General features: G+C 46.0%; 1 protein-coding gene across 8 annotated transcripts in view; it reads left to right on the forward strand.

Annotated features, from left to right (window-relative positions):
- SYT17 (synaptotagmin 17) overlaps positions 1-19,005 on the forward strand; it is a 71,644-nt gene that overhangs the window by 39,918 nt on the left and 12,721 nt on the right. The gene's annotated exons all lie outside the window — the stretch shown is intronic.

Here is a 19,005-nt window from a genome sequence, read left to right on the forward strand (position 1 = left end):
AACAAATCACTCTAAAATGTAGTGGCTTAAAACAATGAACATATATTGTCTCATAGTTCTATGAGTCAGGAATCTGGGAATACCTTTGCTGGATGCTTCTAGCCAAAGTTCTCGGATAGGCTGCAGTCAAGGTATTGGCTGGGGCTACACTGTCATCTGAAGGCTCAACTGGGGGAGGATCTGTTTTCAAGCTCACTGACATAGTTGTTGGCAGAATTCAGTTTCTTGCAGCTGTTAGACTGGGGGTCTGATCCTTCCTGGGCGTTGACCAGTTGACCTGCCTCAGTCCCTCACCACATGGACTTTACCATAGGGCAACTCACAGCATGGCAGATGCCTTCCATCAGAGTGGGCAACTGAGGGAGCAAGAGAGGGTGAGCAGGATGGAAACCAGAGCCTTTTTGTAACCTAATCTCAGAAATGACACCCTATCCCTTTTATTCATTAGAAGCACCTCACTTGGTCCAGCTCACACTCAAGGGGAGGGTATTGCACGAGGGCATGACTACTGGAAGGTAGAACCTATTGGGAGTCCTTTTAGAAGCTGCCCACCACAACATGGTTAGAGTTCATAGTAGTAATGGTTATTACATCCTGTGTTCTACTCACGGCAGGGGCTTCACTGATATTACTGTTAATATTCATTAGATCCTACCTTGTCAAGTCAGTATCATCCTCATCAATTTATAGGGCTGAGGACTGAGGCTTAACAACCTACCCAGCATCTCACGCTGGTAGAATTAGGAATCAAGCTCTGGTCTTGTTAACTCTTGTTAGATCAAAGGATCTGCATTTCCTCAAGCACACGGTGGTGCTGGCATCGGGGATCTGACATCATACTTTGAGGAGTCCTGCTCCGGGGTAATTGGCAGCTCTCATTGGTTTAGATCTAGTCTAGAGTCCTTGGCTGCAGGTCTCCAAGGAAGCAGGCCATGGCTGAAACCCCCTTGCATGCAGAGCTTCCTCTGAAGGAGCTTACTGTTTCTCATCACCAAGATTGGAAATGTTCCGTGCTCCGAGACCCCTCCAGGCAGGTTGGTTCTGAGCTTTCTCGGGCCCGTCAGCAGGAGAGTCAGCAGCCAATTAGGGGATGCCTGCCCTAAGCAGGTAGTATACCGATTCTATCTGATGCAGCCTGTGTGGCTGCTGTTCAAGGACCCTGCTGACCCTGAGATTTTAGGTCAAACACAAGACCTTCCATTGAATCTATAAATGTTGGAGGGCAGGCAGTGGGAACTACAGTTAAACCTCATTTATTCAATAAATACTTGTTAATTTCAATAAGTATTTAGTCTTTATACTTTATTCAGTAAGTATTTATTGAAAAAGTTGTGTGTAAGTGAACCTGCGCTGTTCAAACCTGTGTCATTCAGGGGGCAATTGTATTTTCGATACACAATTAGGAATCCACAGATGTGAAGGGCTGACTAGTTACCCGTAGATTTCGACTGCATGGGAGTCAGCACCTCTAACCCCAGCTTTGTTCAAGGGTCCACTCTATATAGAACCAAAACCAGATCCAAGCATGGAACATCGATTCCTAAATCCCTACCGAGAATCAAGGACTTAATGTTGCACTGGTTGCGGGAGTGGGGGTGGAGGTCATTGAGAGCCCATATGGAAAGCCCTGACACTGTTATATTTCATGAAGAATGTAGCACATGGATATTATAATGAATGGCACAACCCAAGGTGTGTAAGGACAAGGAATCAGAAGAGCAGAGGGGTGAAATGCATGGGCTACATGTGGGGGAGGGGGGCGCCTGACCCTTGGGTTTGTGGCCTTGGACAAGATCTGTGTGCTTAGGTTTTTCTCATCTGTAAAATGGGGATCGCTGTACAACAGCATTTCAAAGGATTGTAGCATGAATTAAATGAGGGGGGTGCTGAGCACTGTGCCTAGCACCTTTTTTTAAAATATATATTTTTATTGATTTTAGAGAGGAATGGAGAGGGAGAGAGAGATAGAAACATCAATGATGAGAGAGAGTCACTGATTGGCTGCATCCTGCACACCCACAACTGGGGATTGAGCCCGCCACCCGGGCATGTGCTCTTGACCGAAATCAAACCCAGGACCCTTTAGTCCGCAGACCAACGCTCTATCCACTGAGCCAAACCAGCCCGGGCTGTTAACTCTTATTAAAAGGAAATCTTACTGTCTTCATCATCCCCCTTCCACTCCCTTCTCTCTGAAGCCAGCACCTTTAATGTCCAGGTGTGAATCATTCCACACACTTCTCCTTGTTCACACAAACATCATCCACATGTAGAGGATTCAGTTCTTTAAAAGAAGGTGATCATTAATTCGAGAAGTGTGCATGAAGCACCTTTTCTGAGCTGGACACTGTCTCCGAGTACTGGAATGCAGCAGTGAACAAACAGACCATCTCTGCTGTTGTGAGGCTTCCAGACCATTCTGCGGACATCACTCTGACCCATGCTTCTGCGTCATTAACAATGAGTGTGTTCAGTCCTTCCAGGTGAACGTAAATGAGAAAGCATCTAACTCTTTATTTTCAATACCTGCGTTATATACCACCGCGTGGAACACTCTGGTACAAGCAGGGGTTATTCATTCCCGGGTGGTGGGGGGAGGTGTGTGACAGAGCTTCCGAGAATGTGATGTGAACTCTGGATGACCCACCTTAGAAAAATACAGAGGGGACAGAAAATTTTGCATGTAGTTCAGAGGTTTTTTGAAACCCATAAACCCCATAAGGCAGAAGCCTCAAACTGGAGCGGCACCCCCAACCCCTCACCCCCACATCTCTCGTTGGACCCACCCTACCTGAGGTGGTTGTCGTCAGCTGCACCCCTCAGACAAGGCCTGTGTTCTCCGTTCATGGAAGACTTGCTTCTCTCTTTTAAACACGGGTTTGGGTCCCTGGCTCAGGGTTCCCCCTCCTCAGGTTAAAAGCCCATTGGAAATGTTCTTTATAGACAAGGAAAGATCGCAGGCCTCTCTGTCCCCTTAGGTAAGGATTCTTGACCCTGGCTGCACTTCAGAATCAGCTGGGAACTTTGAAATGTTACCAGGGGGCACACCCTACCCCAGAGACTATGATTCAGTTAGACTGTGCAGGGGGCCTGGGCTCGATGTTTCTAAAGCACCCCAGATATTTCTAATGCTCATTCAGGTTCAGAACCATGGCTATGAGTGGAAATCCAGCTGGGTGACATTTTTCATAAAGGGCACTGGCTGGAATAATGAGAGAATACAGACTGAGCTGATATATATCTAGACAAAGCCACTGTTCTCTGGAGTCCAAATCCGTAAGGTTCTAGCCTGCGTTGTTTATAACAAGGGGAAAGAGCTGTTACCTCCAAGCCCATTAACTTGTTTCCAAACACTTCATAAGAAAAGTAAGGTTGATGTGCAATTTGAGCATTTGCCAAGAATCCTGGTAAAAAAGCCTGTAATTATGGTGGGCTGGGCTCCTGAGCCGTTCCTTTCCTGTGTGGGAGAGGGTTCTTCTGTAATCTTCAATCAGGTGATTTCTGCAGCTGAAGTTTAAAGAAAAAATGGAGGAAATTGCTTTTCAACTCCTGGGCTAGCAATAGGCCGTCCAGGAATGTGGAGTGGGGTTGGCTACTGAGGTTATTGGGCTGTAATTGGAAGTGGAGGGGTGGGGAGAGAAAAGAAACATAAAAAGATATGCAGCTTGCTGCTGGCTGCTAAAATTTTTAAAATGGAATTACTGTAATTCTACTTCCGGGTGTACACCCAAAGGAATTGAAAGCAGGACTCAGATATGTGCACACTCATGTTCATAGCAGCATGTTTCACAATAGCTAAAAGACGGGAGCCACCCAAGTGTCCATCGATGGGTGGATAAATGGATAAGTAAAATGTGGTCTATGCATATGGTGGAATGTTATTCAGCCTTAGAAGGAACAAGATTCTGACACCTGCTCCAACATGGATGGACCTTGAGGACATGACGCTAAGTGAAGTAAGCCAGATATGAAAGCAGAAGCACCGTATGATTCCATTGGTGTGAGGTACCCCAGTAGTCAGATTGGTAGAGACAGAAAGTAGAATAGAGGTTACAAGGGCTGAGGGGAGGAGGGAGAATGGAATAATAAGAGAATGCAGACTGAGCTGATATATATCTAGACAAAGCCATGGGCACAGAGTTTTAGTTTGGGAAGAGGAAAAGGTTCTGAAGGTGGATGGCAGAGGTGATTGCACAGCCAATGTGAATTGTCTTAATACCACTGAGTTGTTTATCTAAAAAATGATTAAAATGGTAAATGTTATCTTACCACAATTTGGGGGGAAAAAAGAAAGAGAAAAGAAATGTAGCTTAATGTCTACAGAAACCAGACTCCCTCGGAGCAGTTCAGGGTAGTGCCTGATGCTGAGGCTGGCCCCCTGCAGACTGTCTCCCTGAGACCAGTCACCATTCTTTCACTGCCCCTCTGAGAGGGCAAGCACAGATGCCTGGGGTTCACTATGTGAACTTGGCACTTTTCTTGGCCACTCTGTACCTCAGCTTCCTCATCTGGCAGGGGGGGATAATGGTCCTTGCTTCAGTAGATAGTTGTCAAGTCCAAAATGGCTTAATATATGTAAAGGCCTGGAACGAGCCCTCTCCCCCCCCACCCCGCCCCTCCCTTGCCCCTCCCTCGCCCCTTCCTCGCCCAGAATCAAACCCGGGACCCTTCAGTCCGCAGGCCGACGCTCTATCCACTGAGCCAAACCAGTCAAGGCTTTTCAAGGGACGATAAAATAACCTCAAAAAGAATGATGTATATAACGGATTAATTTCCAGAGCATTCACAGATGCCATTTATGTTGCAAGTCTTCCTTCCTGAATTGTTTTCAATTTTCAATTGAGGGGTTATTCTAAAGCAAATAGATGAACCTGGTGAAAGGGAGAAAGAACGTGAGGAGGTAGTGTGGGAAAGGGAGGCTTTGTAATGACTTCCATGTGAGGACAGCCTGGGACCCCTTTCTCCAACCTCATCTCCTTCCATCCTTTCTTTCACTTTATGGTTGGAACACATCATAATTCCCCAACTTGTACACTATTTCAAGCCTCTGGGGCCTTACTTGGGCTGCTCTGTGTCCCTGTAGAGTTCTTTTTCCCTCCTTTTGGTACGGATTCAAAACCCTCTGCCTTTCTCCTTTCCTTCTTCTAGGGAAAAAGAAGAGAGGAGAAGGGCCCTGACTGGTTTGGCTCAGTGGATAGAGCGTCGGCCTGCGGACTGAAGGGTCCCAGGGTCGATCCCGGTCAGGGCATGTACTCTAGGAGTCTTTCTAGTTACCTTCTCCTCTCTGTGTGAGGTCCCCTCCCCTGGGCCCAGTGCTAGCCTGTGCTTATCTCTGTCATGGTCCTAGTCATATTGGACGAAATAATCACCCTGATCCTCTTTTCTAATTAGAGTGGTTCTCAACCTTCCTGATGCCGCGACCCTTTAATACAGTTCCTCATGTTGTGGTGACCCCCAACCATAACATTATTTTCGTTGCTACTTCATAACTGTAATTTTGCTACTGTTAGGAATCGTAATGTAAATATTTGATATGCAGGATGTATTTTCATTGTTCGCGACCCACAGGTTGAGAACCGCTGGAATAGAGGATCCAGAAATTGACCCAAGCCATTTTACTCAATTAATATTTGACAAAGGAGGCAAGAGCATACAATGCAGTCAAAACAGCCTCTTTAATAAATGGTGCTGGGAAATCTGGTCAGATACATGCAAAAAAATGAAACTAGATCACCAACTTACCCCATACACAAAAACAAACTCAGAATGGCTAAAGGACTTAAATGTAAGACAGGAAACCATAAAAATCCTATAAGACTCCGTAGGCAGCAAAATTGCAGACATATGTCGTAACAATATCTTTACAGACACAGATCCTAGGGCAAGAGAGACTAAGGAGAAAATAAACAAATGAGACTACATCAAAATAAAAAGCTTCTGCACAGCAAAAGAAACCATCAACAAAACAACAAGAAAGTCCACTGCATGGGAGAACATATTTGCCAATGCATTCTCAGATATGGGTTTAATCTCCAGAATTTACAGGGAACTCATACAACTTAACAAAAGGAAGATAAACCATCAAATCAAAAAATGGTCAAAGGACCTAAATAGACACTTTTTGAAAGAGGACATAAAGAAGACCGAAAGACATATGAAAACATGCTCAAAGTCACTAATCATCCAAGAGATGCAAATCAGAACGACAATGAGCTACCATCTCACACCTGTCAGAATGGCTATCACCAACAAATGACAAGTGCTGGTGAGGATGTGGAGAAAAAGGAACCCTCGTGCACTGCTGGTGGGAATGCAGACTGGTGCAGCCACTGCAGAAAACAATAGGGAGATTCCTCAAAAAATTAAAAATGGAACTCCCATTTGACCCAGTAATCCCACTTCTGGGAATGTATCCAAAGAAACCAGAAACACCAAACAGAAAGGACATATTCACCCCTATGTTCATAGCAGCACAATTTACAATAGCTAAGATTTGGGAACAGCCTAAGTGCCCATCAGCAGATGAATGGATTAAAATACTGTGGTACATCTACATAAAGGAATACTGCACTGCTATAAAAAAGGCACTCTTACCTTTTGCAACAGCATGGATGGACCTGGAGAGCATTATGCTAAGTGAAATAAGCCAGTCAGAGAAACATAAATATCACATGCTCTCACTCATATGTGGGAATACTAATGAGCAACACATACTGATGAACAAAAATAGATCCAGAGACAAAGAAACAATGAACAGCCTGTCCAACCTTAGAGAGAAGGCAGAGGCGGGGGCCGGGGGGGGGGTGGGGGCGGGGGGCAGTAAGCGATCAACCGAAGGACTTGTATGCATGCATATTAGCATAATCAGTGGACACAGACACTGGGGCAATGGGGGCTTGTCCTGGGGGGTGGGAGTGGTTGGGGTGGAGGGTCAATCGGGAAAAAAGGAGACATATGTAATACTTTAAACAATTAAAAAAAAAAAATCTAATTTGAACTCCAAAGCAACCTAAATGTCCATCAGCAGGAAACTGGAAAAACAAATTTTGATATATGAGAAGTACTACTCAGTAACAAAGAGGAATAAATCAATTCAGCAATATCAGTTGCTCTCAAAAAATTTTTGGGTGAAAGAAGCCAAACACAAAAGTATACACACAATATGATTCCACTGATATCAAGTTCAAAAACATGAAAAAAAATGAATATATGAGGTTGAAAATCAGAATAGTGGTTCTTCTGGTAAGGAAGGGATTGACTGGTAAGGGGAAAACAGGAGGGCTTTAAAGAGGTATGACAATCTTCTATATCTCTGTTGGGATGTTGGTTACATGAGTGTATACATTTGTCAAAACTGAATTTTACTATGTATATTTATACCAGATTAAAAAACAACAACATTGGCTTTCATGAGATTAGTTCAGAAAATTGCAAGGGAACATAAGAAAGTGTGAGGAAAACTATACACACATTAAATTGTATCAATCTTTTGAGAAATTTGTAGAGCATAAAGAATTTATAAATACATAACCAGTCTCTAAAGTAGACTGTATGTATTCAGTTTTAGGTAGAATTACTGGTTATTTGGAGAGGAATGTATAATTCTTATAAAATTTCTGCTAATGAAAAATCCAAATAAGAAACAGAATATGGGAGAAGAGTCAGATATTTTAAAAAAAGAACAATTTTTTAAAATTAAAGAATGCAAAATAGAACATAATTAATATTCAATAATACAGTTAAAATGTTCTTAGATATTTAAAAAACATTGATACTGGGAAATGAAAGCACTTGCCTTGTCCTAAATAAAATAAGCACTAACCAACTCTTTAATAGTGTTCAAAATAGTGTTCAAAAGAAGAACCCCTGAAATATGCAAAGGGAGAGTGAAAAAAATGTTAATTTCAAAAGAGATAAAACATGTACCATGATATGGAAAAAATTACATTCTCTTAATCAACTCATATGACATTTTCTTTTGAGGAAGAGTTCCCTTTTTCAGAAAATGTTTTTATGGGAGTGGGGTTCTAAGAGTAGCAAAGCATTAAGGCTCATAAGGCTCTGAGTTGCTGAGAAAGAATTGGCTCTTCTCAGAAAAACATCTTGGAGCAAGGAAGAAGAAGCAACATTAAGACTTCCCACTGACTTTGCAAGAGAAATTATATGAATCAGAACACAATAAATGGCATTCTCTTAAAGTACTGGAAGAAAATAACTTCCAGCTGTTATTTATATACCCAGCAAAAATATATTTTAAAAATGAAGATAAACAAAGCTATTCTTAGGGGGTTGGGGGGAAGCAGGAGAATTTGTTTCTATAAGACCTACATTATAGGGAGAGCTTCTTAGAGAAAAAAAATAATCACAGAGAGAAACTAAAAGAATGAATAAAGTAATAAAGAACAGTCAAAAGAATTAATAGGCATATAAGAGAACTGAATATTGATTGACTATTGATGTACAGAACAGTGATAGTAATGTTTTGTGGGGTTTAAAATAAATAGAATGAAAATGTCAAACAATGCAAAAACAAAAATAAAGTTAAGGTGTTTGAAGTTTCTATTATTACCAGGAAAATTGTAAAAGTAAAAAAATAATAATTATTTTAGACTGTACTGAATGAAAAACTTCTCTAAATAATAAGAGGCAGCCCTAGCCAGTTTGGCTCAGTGGATAGAGCCTTGGCCTGCAGACTGAAGAGTACTGGGTTCGATTCTGGTCAAAGGCACGTACCTCGGTTGCAGGCTTCTCCCTGGCCCCGGAGGCAACCAATCGATCTGTTTCTCTCACATCAATATTTCTCTCTGTCTTTCTCTCTCTTTTCCATTCTCTCTAAAAATCAATGGAAAAATATCCTCAGGTGAGGATTAAAAAATAAAAATAAGTAAGTAAATAAATAAGTAAAGGCAGAAGTAACCCAATAAAGTGGGGCCTTGACTTACGAGTTTAATTCGTTCCGAGACCGAGCTCGTTAAGGAGCTCGTGAAGGAGCTCGTTAACTCGAATTACTCTATCAACTCAATGTTAAAAATCGGCGGGGAGACAGCTGGTATCTCAAAAAACTCGTTAGTCGGGACACTCGTAAGTCAAGGCCCCACTGTAGAGTCCATAGTATAGAGCCCATACTGTCCTGCCTCCACCCCACCCCGCTGTCTGCTTGGAGGCCTCCGTGTGAGTGAGTTCCAAGGCACCTGGTCTATTTTCCATAATTGCTTGGCTTTCTGCAGCTGTAGCATCAAATTGGTTAATTGAATCTGCTGGTGAGATGAGCTGGGAGGGGAGGCATGGTGGAGAATGAGATGGGAGGTCTGTGACACGTGCTGCCACCCTCTTGCCTGGGACGACCCCAGATTGAATGGGCATCGGAGGACATGTTGAAAGTGTCAGGGTCTGAGTAGTGGGACAGTGGAGAAGCCGGGGTTTTCCAGCACAGGAAGCCAGTGTGAGAGGGGCATAGCCCCTCTGTGAGCCAGAAACTCCCTTGAGATGGAGAGATGCTGTTCTGTGGCACAGATGTTCTCCAGTATCTGGCTCTGGTCTCAGCCCACCCATGCCACTCCTCCTCCCTGCAGCCTCCCAGCAGCCTATGGCTTCTACCCTCCCAGCCCAGCGTACTGGGCACCAGGCCCAGCTCTGCCTCCTAGAGAGACAGTTGAACAGCCATGCAAAGCATAGATTGGAGTGAGATACAATTTGGTTCAAATGTTATACCACTTAGCAAGTATGTGTGACCTTGGGCAAATGATATCCCTTTTCTGAACTTGAGTGTCCTCTGTTACAACCTTCCAATCTTTTTTGTTGTTGTTGTTAATGCTCACCCGAAGATATTTTTCCATTGATTTTTAGGGAGAGTGGAAGAGAGAGGGAAAGACAGAAAGAAACATCGATGTGAGAGAAACACATCAATTGGTTGCCTCCTGCATGAGCCCCAACCAGGGCCTGGGCCAGGGAAGAGCCTGCAACCAAGGTACCTGCCCTTGACCAGAGTACCCTTTGGTCTGCAGGCCTATGCTCTGTCCACTGAGCCAAACTGGCTAGGGCATAACCTTCCTATCTTGATACTTCATGTCAAAAGCTTTTAGACAGGGCCTTCCTTGTAGTTAGTGTGCAGTAAATACCAGATATGATGATGATGATGATGATGATGATGATGATGATGATATTATTATTGATGGACCCTGCCATAGAAGAGAAGACCCTAGAGTTACACGTACTTGGGTTTGCAGCTTGGCCCCACTGTTAACTAGCTGTGTGACTTCAAGCAAATGGCTCCACCTCTCTGAGTTCCAACTTTCTCTTGTGTAAAATGTAGCAGATCATTCCTACTATGGGAACTAAAGGCAAATCAGCATGTGGACCCATCCATCCCAGGAGTCACTTGGAAGATCACATCTGCCGTTTTAATCATCACAATGTGCCTGAGAGGTGAAACCCTGGCACTTTTGAGATGAATAGCTCAGCCCAGCTGCCTATGGTTATCTCCCCCTCATCTTCCTCACCTAATCACCATCACCCCAAAGCTACCAGCTGGTACAGTCTGGGAGCCAGGGATTGACACTAAAGCTGTGCCAACCAGCCACAGAACCAGACCAGTTTGTGCTCCCAGAAGTGCCCTGGGGTTGGCAATGTGTAAAAGGAGTTGGCAGCAGGCACTTGGCTCCAAGCCCCGCCCAGTCATGGGAAGCGAGAGGCAGAGTGGGGACACTAAAGCCACTGCTTTCTAGCCAAAGGGGCATGAAAGTGGGCCCCTAAGAGCTAGAGTGTGGGGAAGATTGCAGAAAGGAGGCAGCTCCTCACGAAGGGGTCCCATAAACTTACGTATAAACTCCTGGGCCCATTCCTGAGCTACATGTGAGTGGATATGACCCTCAACAGTATACCAGAGACTGTGAGAACTAAACTACAGGTAGACCACCACCTAGGTCCTGAGCTGACTCCTGGGGGACCGATGCAAATAACCTGCAAAGGCTTTCAAAACCAAACTGACATGGAATAACAGCACACAGAAGGCTGGCTAGAACTTGTGGTCTGAACCTAATCTGGTCAATTGCCAGCTACAACTAAAAAAAAAAATCAACATATTAAGACCTAGAGCTTTGTAACATAATATTCAAAATGTCTAGAATACAATCCAAAATTACTTGATTTATGAAGAACCAGCAAAAGCTGGCAAATTCTTAGAGGAAATATAATCAGTAGACACCAACTAGAATAGGACCCAGATGTTAGAATTATCAAAGACTTTAAAGCAGTTATAATAACCATGCTCCAAGAAGTAAGGGTGAACCTCTAGAAAAGAATGGTAAGTTGGAGAATATCAGCAGATCAGAAGAGAAATAGAAGATATAAAAAAGATCCAAATGAAAATCCTAGAATGGAAAAGTACAATAACTGAAACAAAATATTCACTGGATGGGTTCAAAAGCAGAATGCAGATGACAGAGGAAAGAGTTCATGAACTTGAAGACAGATCAAGAGAAAGTATGCAGTCTAAGCAACAGAGTAAAAAGACTGGGGAAAAGTGGAGCAGAAGGGGGGGGGGGAGAGAACTATGGTATAATATTAAAAAGTTTATGCTGGGGTCCAACCCCAGCAGGTCCAGGGGTCCCCAAAGGTGTGGACGGAGTCGGCGAAGAAGGAATGACACAGAGACAGCGTTCAGTTGATCAGCAGCCTAGCCAGGATCTCTAGCCGAGTTCTGGTCAGGATCTCCAGCGAAGTTCTGGTTAGGATCTCCAGCCAGGTTCTGTGTCCATGTTCTCTTGCTAGGTTCTCCAGCCAGGTTCTGTCCAGGTTCTCCAGCCAGGTTCAGTCACCAGGTTCTAGTCAGGTTCTCTTGCCAATTTCTGTAGTCAGGTTCAGTCCAGAATCTTTTGCCATGTTCTCTCGCTAGGTTCTGTCTCTAGGTTCTGTCTCCAGTTTCTGTCCAGGATCTTTTGCCTTGTTCTCTCGATAGGTTCTGTGGCCAGTTTCTGTCCAGGATCTTTTGCCATGTTCTCTCCAGCGAAGTTCTTCTGTCTCTAGGTTCTGTGTAGGTTCTGTGTCTAGGTTCTGTGTCCTGTTGTCTTGTTACATCTGTATTTATACCAGTTGATTCCAATCCTATCAATCTCTATTCCAAAGGTTAGGGCATTTCTTATCTCCATTCCAGGGAGTAAAGATTATGTAGCTTAAGCATGATTGTTTGTAGTTAGTGATTAATTACCCGCCTGGCACTTAGTTAAGCGGTTTTATTCCCTCCCTAACTTCAGGGGAAAATCCCTACCTGGGGAAACAACCTTTCTCATAGAGGTGACCTTGGTTAAAACACATAGTGCCAAGAAGGTGAGCAAACATATTAAGAACAGTATGCCATATATGCCAGGTCCCTTGAAACAGCAAGGATGGACCGGCTCCCGGCAAGTTCAATATTCATGTCCTGTGGATCCCAGAAGCAGAAACAGTTGGAAGCATTGGGATGGGGGTGAGTGACTCACCCCCGGAGGATCCCTGAGTTCCTTATCAGGTTCCTGGGCCCCCAGCTCAGGAGAGCCCCTGCTGTCCTTCCCTTCCCAGAAAGCGTTAACCGGTCATGAGCAGACAGTATTGCACTGTGGACAAAGTCAGCCAGACCTGGCTTCAGACTGTGTGACTACAGGCAAATGGCTCTACCCTTCTGCAGCTCAGTTTCCTCGTCTAAACAACAAGGACAGTAGTACTTACATGTATCATGAACCTCTTAAGTGTTCATTGTCTCACTTAATCTTTCAACAAGCATTTAAAGTCTGATGTATTTCATGCCTGCGTTTCAGTTAGGGAAACAAGTTCAGAGTAAGGAAGTACAAAGCCTGAGAGAACAATCCCCACAAGACTGGCCTCACTTCGGACATGAGCTGTAGACTCAGGGCTTCCCAGAGACACCCTCACTTCAGACCAGTTCACTACAAATTTGGGATCTCTGTGACTACCCTGGGGTACAATAATTTACTAGAGCAAATGAGGTCAGCACTGCTTATGACGACAGTTTTATGATAGCGAAAGGGTACAAATTAAAATCAGCCCAGTAAAGAGACACACAGGACAAGGGGTCCAGATGCGGAGGGTCCAGTCACCTCCCTGAAGAGTCATGGGCACATTACGTCCCCTGGTCGCTAAGTGTGACATTGTGCGCAGAGTATTATGAGCCAGGGAAGAGCACTGAGCCTTTGGTGCCCAGAGTTTTTACTGGGGCTCAGTCACTGTCCGGCGACTGACCTTTAGTCTCCAGGGCCTCATACCTTAGTCATCAGTTTCTCCCGAGGTCTGGGCTGACAATGCATGGCCCTAAAGCTGCCATCATAGATCACATATTAGACTGTCCAGTGGCCCAAGCCCCAGGCAAACAAAGGCACTTCTGCAGGACATTCCAGAAGCCTGGAGGTCACCTCCTGGGAAACAGGAGCCAGGAGCAAAGACCGGACCTCTCTTCCAGGAAAGCGAGTTCACGCAGCCAAGTCATCCAGCACATGAGTGGCTGAGCCGAGCTTCAACGCAGGCCATTTGGTTTCAAAGCCTTCCTCCCTCTTAACCACTACACCTGGAGTGCCTATGGGTCACCTGGGGATCTTGTTCAAATGCAGATTCTGGCCTGGCCAGCGTGGCTCAGTGGTTGAGAGTCAATCTATGAACCAGGAGGTCACGGTTCGATTCCCAGTCAGGGCACATGCCCACATTGTGGGCTCGATCCCCAGTGTGGGGCGTGCAGGAGGCAGCCAGTCAATGATTCTCTCTCATCATTGATGTTTCTATCTCTCTCTCCCTCTCCCTTCCTCTCTGAAATCAATAATATATATGTATATATGTATTTTTTAATGCAGATTCTGAGTCTGTCAGTGTGGGGTGGGGCCTGAGCATCTGTATTTGTAATAGCTCCGGGTGACACCGTTGCAGGTTTGAATGAATAGGGAGTAGACCCTTCCTCTGTCCTCCCACTTTACCCCAGTGTGTCCAGCCTACGATAAGACGTGTGTGTGTGTGTGTGTGTGTGTGTGTGTGTGTGTGTGTACTTTCTAAGTACATAGAGAGGTCTTCGGAGGGTTTTGACCAGGGAAGTGCTATGATCTGGATAGTGTTTTAAAATATTCCAGCTGTTGAGTGGAGAATGGATTGTAGAAGAGCAAGGGGGGAGCCAGTGCCCATCTGGGAGGCCATAGTGCTGGCCCAGGACAGAGGTGATGGTGGCCTGGAGCAGGGAGGTGGCAGGAGGGTTTCAGAGAAGCAACTCAGGGGGCTGTAGCACCAGAGGCAGAGTCAACAGAACGTGCTGGTGAATCAGCTGTGAAGGACCGTCCCCGTCTTGACAAGTGACTTAACTCCTCTGAGCCAGGATTTCCTTGTCTGAGATGTCAGTTGCCACCTCACAGAGCATTGTGGGAACAAAGGAAATGATGCGTGTAACGTGCTAGCACAGTGCAGGCATATAGGGAGGGCTCGGGGGATTGCGGCATTGAACCTGGATGTGGGCAGAGGCAGAACTCCAGCCACTGGTTGCGGGATAGAAGCAGAGACCTGTTCCCCTGGGGTTCTCTCGCAGGGCGCAGAGCCCACAGAGGCACCTCCACCCCAGCCTCTCCCCCGGAGAGCTCCCTGAGGCTGCCGAGTCCAGCCGGGTGGTAAACCTTGGCTGGATCTTAAATATTCATCGGGTTCCAGTGACAGCCTTTGAAGACCAGGCCAGCTGCCAGGACTCCTGGGATTTTTGTCCCATTTTCATGGCTTTTTAATGATTTGGGTGCCTTTGGATGGATCCTCGTTCCAGGCAACTCCTCATGGGGGAGAACATTAGGGGGCTGGGCGTTTATCCAACCCCGCGTGTCCCCACAGAGCCTGAGGTGGGTAGTGTGGGAACCCAGCCAGCCAAGGCCCGGAGCAGCCTTGCCTGGTGCCTCGGCGCTGGCTCTGTTTGCCTGGGTGTGTGAGATGAAGGCTCGTGCTGGGATACCATCAGAGACCAAGAGCATCCTTTCTGTTCACCACCCGTCCTGACGTCCTGACGTCCTGACGTCACCAGCCCAGAGCTGCCCATGAGCGGGAGAAGGCTTAACCTTTAAAATGCCAGGGTCTGCAGCGTAGCGTCACCAGTCTCCATACATTTCCAGGAAACCTTTTGCTGTAGTGAAGATAGCTGTGGCTTAGGCGTCAGAAAACCGGATTCCCGGAGCTTGGTTGCTGTATCAACTTGAGCAGGACCCATTTTCCATCTTTCAAATGCGTATAATAAATGAACTACCTTAGGGTTGTTCATTCCGTTTTCAACAATAAAGTAGCAAACACATCTACGGAGCCTCCTTCGTGTCAGGCACTGCTCCAAGTATTTCACACAAATTAGCTCATTTAATCCTCGTAGCAACACTATGGTGCAGGAATCATCATTTTATGGCAGAGGAAACTGAGGCAGCAGTCGGGTAAGTAGCTTGCCTGAGATCCTGGAGCCAGGATTCAAACACAAGTTGCCTGAACTCAGAATCCGGGCTCTCAATCTCTGGGTTACACAGCCTCAAATATTTATGAAGCCCCTACTATATTGAGATGCTGCGCTAATTGCTGGAGAAATAGCAGAAAGACAGAATAATTCATCCATTGTTATGCTGGCATTCTAGTTGGGGTGAGACAAACAAAAAAATAGACACCTACATAATAATAGAGTCAGGCAGCCAAGAGGACTTGAGCATTGCTATAAACTGAGAAAGGGCCAGTTGTGCAGAGATAGGGGCGAGGAGCATTCTAGGCAGAGGAATGGCAAATGCAAAGGCCCTGGGGCAAGAATTGGCTTATTTTGTTCAAAGAAGAGGAAGAAGGCCAGTGAGGTCAGAGCAATAAGTAGGAGTCATGGTAAGGAGCTTAGATGATAAGTATTAATTGAGCACCGACTATGAAGGCTGCTAGGCCCTGGGGAAACAGAAGTGAACAAGACAGATGTGCCTCCTGCCTTCCAAAGGGATGCGGACATGTGTGCAAGGACACTCAGCACTTAGCAGATGCTCAGTGGGTGTGATTTTCAGTTTTCTCCTGTTTGTAACTTGACATGAAAACTGCTTCCCTGGGCCCCTTCCTATCCCCCACCCCCATGTTAAAAGAGAAGAGGACATAGCGTATCAGGGCAGTCATGCCTAGAGATGGCCGTAGGTGAGAAGGACATTATTTACCAGAAAAAAAACACACACAAACCTTTGGGTGAAGAATAAGCAGAATGAGTGAAAGGGCCCGGCCTTATCCTCTGTCTTTAGAAGGAGGTGCCCCACACTGGCCAGGGGAGGGAGGGTTTTGGGGCCTTAACTGCTGGCCACTCCCTTTAGGATCTTGAGTTACAGAGCAGGCCCAGGAATGGTGTCCACTGGCTTGGTGCCAAAGTCCCCATCGTGGGTCTGCTTTCAGATTTGATCCTGCTTTAATTTTACTGGGGCTGGAGAAGCAAAGGAGAGTCGGATGGGGTCCCCTTCCGTCCTTGTTGAGGGTCACCTTGGCCTCTCAGTGGCCTCTTTGGTAAGGAGGGGCCAGGACATTTAAGAGATGCCTGGGCAACCATATGATAAAATGAGGTTTCTCTGCTTCAAGAAATATCCCTAAAATCCAATGTGTCCCCAAGGATTGACAATGGGGCAAGTCATTCTTTTCTGAGTTATTGCGTGTGACTTGGAAAAGAAGTCAAAAGGGATATTGAGGAGAGCAGGAATTCTGTGGTAGCTCTTCTCCCCACAAGTAACAAGAACCAACCTTTGTTCCAGTCACTGTGCCGAGCATATCGCAATTGATCCTCATTGCAACCAAATGAGGGAGGGACTGGTATTCTCCCCACTTGACGGAGGAATTAACTGAAGCTCGGAGAGCGCAAGTGACTTACTAAAAGTCACTGTATTAGTTAAGAGGAGGCTAGCTGCTATAACAGATCAGCCCCCAAGGTTTTGTGGTTTAACACAATAGAAGCTTTTTTCCTTTTACGAGTAGCCTTCTGTGTGGTGATTCAGTGACCCAGACCCTTTCCATCTTGTGGCTCTGCCACCTTCCCCGGCCTTGGAGCGTTTCCCCTCCAGCTGGTGAAGGGGTGAGAGAGAGAGAGTTGAGGATTGAATGGGAAATTTTAATGGGCTGCGCCTACAAGTTATTCACATCACTTCTACTTCACTCAGGCTCCACTGGCTACAGCTGCCTGCAAGGAAGGCTGGAAAATGTAGTCTAGCTGCTTGTCCAGGAAGAGAAGGCTTTGGTGACAACACAGCCATGGGTGCCACAGGTATCCAGGCAGGTAAATAAAAGAGCCAGCCTGGACCCTGAACTAACTTGCTCAGCTGCCACCCTGAGTGCCTGTTGCCCATAAGTTCATGGGGTGGTCCCACACCACCAAATTCCAGGTTTGTGGAATTCAGCCCAACTAGAGCTGTCCCTACAAAAAATTCACCAAATACCTTTTGTCTGGCAAGCCTCAGGTCCCTGCTAACATAGGAAAGTCGTTATATCAGTGGTTGCCAGCCAGGCTGATTTTTTTCCCCCAGCAGACTCTTGGCAATGTCTGGAGGCAGTTTGGGTTGTCACAACTCAGGGATGCCATTGCCATCAAGTGGGCATAGGCCAGGGCTGCTGCCAAATATCCTGCCGTGCACAGGACATCCCACAACAGAGAACGTCAGTGGTGCTGAGGTGGAGAGCCCTGAGCGAGAGCCTCCTGGAGCTTGCAGGGATGGGGTGGTGACCTCAGCAGCTCTGAAAGGCAGGTTGGCTTGGCTCGGAGCCAGTGGCTTTTGTTATGTTCCTGTTTGAGGCTGGTTTATTCTCCTTGTGGCATTTTAACTGCTCATCATTCCCACTGGTTCCTCTTTAGCTGCCTGAGTGTGCAGAACTTGGAGGCAGAGCCAGTAGTGAATTCCTGCTCACCTGGGTAGATTTTTCAGAAGACTTCCCTGTTTCTGCCCATAAAAATTTGGGCAGACAGAAACATCTGGCTCTGCAAACAAGCCCCGCTTCCCAGGTGGTGTGGCCTGGGCGGGTAGACTGTAGCCAGCTCAGTGAGAGATGGGGTGGGAGCCCTCTTGGGAAGAAGGGTGCAGTATTTTTAAGTCAGATCTCTACTTCTTCCCAACCTTGTGGTTTAAGGGTGCATGTGGTGATGTGAAGGGATACATGGGGAAAAGGGGGCTGATGGCTTTTAGGATTGTTACTATATGTATACTAGAGACCCAGTGCACGAAAATTTGTGCACTGGGCCGAGGGGGGGCGGGGAGGTCCTTCAGCCTGGCCTGCCCCCTTTCACAGTCTGGGAGCCCTCAGGGGATGTCCTACTGACGGCTTAGGCCTATAAGCCGCAGTCTGGCCTCCCTCTGCAGCTGCCAGGGCTCATGCTGTCTGAGCCCACAGCTGCCTGAGCCCCAGGCCTCGCACCCACCGGGTCTCAAGGAAGACGTCCACCCTACTTAGCATGTTACCCTTTTATTATTATAGATATGTGTGTGCTGTATCTAGACATATATGTGGTATGTGTGCATCTGTGTATATGTATGTATATATCTCTATCCTCTGTTGTTAGCATCCAAAACATATATTTTTTTCCTGCAAGTTGTTCTTTTGATTTAATATATCTTGCCCATGTTTCCATATCAGCATATGTATATTTGTTCTCCAATATTCATTGAGCACCTCTTACGAGGCAGGCACTGTGGCTACCGCAGTGAACAGATTAGACGGAATCCTGGTTTCATCAGGCTCATACTTGAATGTAGGAAGATAGACAACAATAACAAAGCAAATAACTGAATTATGCCCCGTAGAGATGATGTTAAATGCTAAGGAAAAAACAGCAGCAGGGGGAGGGGAGTGTGACAGGTGGGTAAGGGTTGCCATTGTTGAAAAGGTGGTGGGGAAGGCCTCACAGAGAATGTGACATTTGAACCAAGATGTGAGAGAGGTCAGGAATGGGCTCTGTGGGTTTTTGTGGGAAGTGTGTTGTAGCCACAGGGAGCGGCAGTGCAAAGACCCCTCCGTGGGGGGAGTAGCAAG

The sequence above is a fragment of the Myotis myotis genome, unplaced genomic scaffold (genome assembly GCF_014108235.1).
Source record: "Myotis myotis isolate mMyoMyo1 unplaced genomic scaffold, mMyoMyo1.p scaffold_m19_p_5, whole genome shotgun sequence".
NCBI lineage: Eukaryota > Metazoa > Chordata > Mammalia > Chiroptera > Vespertilionidae > Myotis > Myotis myotis.